The sequence below is a fragment of the Elephantulus edwardii genome, unplaced genomic scaffold, assembly GCF_000299155.1.
Source record: "Elephantulus edwardii isolate Elephantulus edwardi_28Jun2011 unplaced genomic scaffold, EleEdw1.0 scaffold00196, whole genome shotgun sequence".
In the NCBI taxonomy this organism is placed as follows: Eukaryota; Metazoa; Chordata; class Mammalia; order Macroscelidea; family Macroscelididae; genus Elephantulus; species Elephantulus edwardii.
Genome location: NW_006399946.1, coordinates 4,208,477 through 4,213,175, shown reverse-complemented (window position 1 = coordinate 4,213,175; position 4,699 = coordinate 4,208,477).

The window sequence follows — 4,699 nt, the reverse complement described above, 5'->3', positions numbered from 1 at the left end:
GATTCAGACCATAGTCTTTTTGATCACTTGGCATGAAGCTGAAAGATGGACAACTAACTAATAAGGATGACAGAAAATGAATTGAGACCTTTGAGCTGTGGTGTTGGAAAAGAGCACTGAATATTCAATGGATGGCCAAAAGAACAAACATCTTGGTGAGATTGCAGACAGAGTGCTTCTTGGAGGCATGAATGATGCCCACATACTTGGGGGCGTGTTGCTATGAGGAGTGTTCCTTGGTGAAAAACATGATGCTGGGAAGAGTTGAGGGTCGGTGATTGACATGGTGATTGTCACAATGAGTTCTTGTGTGTCAGAAAGTATGAGGATGGCATAGGATACAACAGGGTTGAGATTTGTGGGTTTTTTTTTAATAGGATTGCTATGGGTCATACTTGACTCAATGGCACCTAACAACACAGTGTGGGTATATTTCCATATTGATTATGCTGATTTTACAGACCTCAATTTTTTGGTTGTAACTATTTTTTTGAAGCCATATTCTTCTTATTTCATGGATTTACTTTACAACCTTTGAAGTTTAAGTGCCACCTAATGCTGATTTGAAAAATGTCATTAATTTTCAACATTGTGTGATGGGATAGCATTTTTGAATTATTATTTTTAATTTTATATTGGCTTGAATAAAAAATTCTTATATATTGTGTTTCACACATTCTTTCCTTCACAGTGTGCTTCAAATGATCACTCATATACATTGTTTTATAAAATTAATCACCATTGCTCTATGCCTACTATTACCATGTTGTTTGAGGTTGCCATTTGATCTTCTCTAATTCCTTCATCACCTACCTCCACTAAATTCTGTTACCCTAGTTATTTTTTTCCTTTCCCCACAAGCTACCCGTTTGTCCCTTTTCCTTCCCCCTTGCTGGCTTTTATACATATATTACTAGTAATCCTTCTATTATTACAATAATAGTCTTATGCAATATTTGTCCTTATGAGGCTGAGTTCACTCAGCATGATTCTAGAGTCTCCCATGTTATTTAGTATTTGTTTCATTATATAGTGTTTTATTAAACCATCGCTCCTTAGTATTGCATAACATTCTATTGTGTGAATATATGATAATTTCTCAATCCACTCTTTTGTTGATGAACATTTGGGCTGTTTCCATTCTTTTTTTTTTTTTTGCTATTGTGAATAATGTTGCTATGAAAATCAGAGTACAAATCTCCATTTCTAAGGGAGCTCTGGTGGCCTAGTGGCAAGACGCTGCACTGCAATCCCAGAGGTACATGGTTCAAAGCCACCAGAGGCTCTGCTGGAATAGGAGAGGCAATCTCCTCCTGTACCAGTCAGATCTGATTTGACGGTACACTAAAAATAATGTTGTTGTTGTTGTTGTTATGTGCCGTCGAGTCGCCTGCGACTCATAGCGACCCTATGTACAGCAACCCTAAACTCCGCACTGTCCTGTGCCAATCGCACTGTCTCTGACACTCCCATCCCAATTATCCCAGTCACTGAATCAATCCACCTCATAGAGGGCCTTCCTCTCCTGCGCCGTCCCTCCACCCTCCCAAGCATGATGTTCCTCTTTAAGGACCGGTCTCTCCTCCCTACATGTCCAAAGTAAGTTAGACGGAGCCTCAGAATCCTTGCCTTCAAGGAGCCATCCGGTTTAACCCTCTCCAGGACAAATCTATTTGTTTTCCTAGCTGTCCATGGTATTCTCAGTACTCTTCTCCAGCACCACAGCTCAAAGGCATCAGTTCTCCTTCTATCCTCCTTGGTCATTGTCCAACTCTCTGATGCATAACAGGTGATTGCGAAGACCATGGCCTGTATCAGACGCACCTTAGTCTCCAGAGAGACACCACTGCTTTCAGCACTTTGGAGAGGTCCCTAACAGCAGACTTTCCCATGGCAATGCGCCTTTTAATTTCCTGGCTGCTGGTGCCAAGACTGTTGACTATGGAGCCAAGCAAACTAAAGCTGTGTACAATCTCAGTCTCTTCACCATCCATCCTGATGCTGCCGATTGGTCCAGTGGTGAGAATCTTTGTCTTCTTGACATTGAGCCTCAATCCATATTGCAGGCTGCAGTCCTTGACACTCTGCAGCAGGCGCTTCAGGTCCTCCTCAGTTTCAGCAAGCAGGGTTGTGTCATCCGCATAACGCAGACTGTTGATAAATCATCCACCAATCCTGACCCCACATTTCTCCTCATAGAGCCCAGCCTCCCGGATAATCTGTTCTGCATATAGGTTGAAAAGGTATGGAGATAGGATGCATCTCTGGTGTACGCCCTTCCCAATTTTGAACCATGCAGTGTTCCCTTGCTCTGTTCTGACGACTGCCTCCTGGTCCAAGTATAAGTTTTGCATTAGAACAATCAAGTGTTCTGGGATTCCCAATAATACAATAAAAATAAAAAAATCTCCATTTCTGCCTCAGTTTTATTTTCCACAGGGTATATTCCTAGAAGTGGAAGAGCTCTGATATGGAATTTCTATGTTTAGTTTTTTTTGTTTTTGTAGGGTTTTTAAAAAAAATTATTTTAATAATTTTAATGAACATTAACAGAGATTTTGGATTTCCATTCATTCATTGCTGCACTTTTCTCCCTGCCCAGCCCTCCCCCCTGCATCTCCCCTCCAGTTTGCTTCTCTCTTTGAAAAAGTAAAAGAAAAATTCTTTCTTTGGTATACAATCCCCCCGCACTCCTCAATCACCCCAGGTACACTCTACTATGCACTCTTAACTCTGGACTCTTTTGATAACTAAAATATCCTACATATATCGCTTTTAAATTATTCTCTCCCTCGTCTGTTTCAATACAGTATACTTAATTTATCCAGTTTTCCTCAGTCTTACCTCAACCCTGATATCAGTCCTATTCTACAACAGTGGCACCATGCAGTGTTTGTCCTTTTGTGACTGAGATATTTCACTCAGCATAATATCCTCCAGGGTCATCCATTTTAAATAATACTGCATGTGTTTCTTGTTTTTCAATGTAGCATAGTATTCCATTGTGTAAATATACCACAGCTTCTCTATCCATTTGTTTGTTGATGGGCACCTGGGTTGTTTCCAACTCCTTGCTATTGTGAACAAAGCTGCGATAAACATGGGTGTGCATATATTGGCTTGGATGTCAGTCATGGTCTCTTTGGGGTATATTCCCAGTAGTGGAATTGCTGGGTCAAATGGTATCTCTATTTGCAAATTTTTGAGAAAGTGCCGTACTGCCTTTCACAGTGGTTACACCATTTTACACTCCCACCAACAGTGAATAAGAGTTCCAGTTTCTCCACAACCTTGCCAGCATATGTTGCTTGCTGTTCTGTTAAATTTTGCTGTTCTGACTGGGATCAGATGATATGTTATAGGTGTTTTGATTTGCATCTCTCTTAGAGCTAGGGGCAGTGAACATTTCTTCATGTGCTTATTGGCCATCTGAATGTCTTCTTTGGTGAAGTGTCTGTTTATATCTGTGCCCATTTTTCAACTGGAATATTTACCTTTATTTTGTTGTGGTTCTCAAGTATTTTATAAATTCTAGATACAAGTTCCTTACCTGACATGTTATTCCCAAATACTTTTTCCCAGTCTGTGGCTTCCCTTTTTACCCTTTTGGAGAAGTTTTTGGATGTGCATAGGATTTGATTCTTAGAAGGTCCCATTCATCTGTTTTTTCTTCTCCTGCTGGAAGATTTTTCAGGATACTTGGAAGACTGTTTATGTTGTGGATTAGGACTACTAGAGTTCTTCCAAGCTTTTCTTTAATGAAGCTTACAGTCCTTGGTTTTAGTCTTAGATCCATGATCCACCTTGAGTTGGTTTTTGTATATGGAGTGAGGTGTGGATCTTGCTTGAGTCTTCTGTAGATATTTTTCCAATTTTGCCAACACCATTTGTTTAAAAGGCTGTCATTTCCCCACTTCACTGATTTCATCTCTTTGTAAAAAATCAGTTGACCATACGTAGATGGGTTGATTTCTGGGTTCTCAATTCTATTCCATTGATCTATGTGTCTTTCATTGAACAAGTACCATGTTCTCTTAACCACCACTGCAATGTAGTAGGATTTTAAATCAGGGAGTGAGGTGCCTCCTACCTTTTTTTCTATTTTTAAGGAGTAATTTGCTTATTCAGGGCTTATTTACATTTCAAATGAAACTGGAGATTGCCTTTTCCATCTCCTTGAAGAATGGGATTGGTATTTTTATTGGGATTGTATTGCCATTTTCATAATATTGAGTCTTCTTATCCATGAGCAAGGGATATTCTTCCACTTCTCCAAGTCTCTTTTGGTTTCTTGTAATAGTGTTTTATAATTTTCTTTGAATAGATTCTTTGTGTTTCTGGTTAGATTTATTCCCAAGTATTTAATCTTGTGATTCGCTATTGTGAAGGGTATTGTTTTCCTTAGTTCCGGCTCTATATTCTATTTGTCACTGTAGAGAAATCCAACTTATTTTTGTACGTTGATCTTGTATCCTGCCACTTTGCTGAATTGGTCAATGATGTCCAATACTTTTCTTGCTGAGTCTTTAGGGTTTTCTGATCATAACAAACTGTGGCTGACTCTGAGAAGAATGGGAATCCCAGAACACTTGATCATGCTAATGTGAAACTTATACTTGAACCAAGAGGCAGTTGTCAGAACAGAGCAAGGAAACACTGCATGGTTCAAAATCGGGAAGAGCATATGCCAGGAATGTGT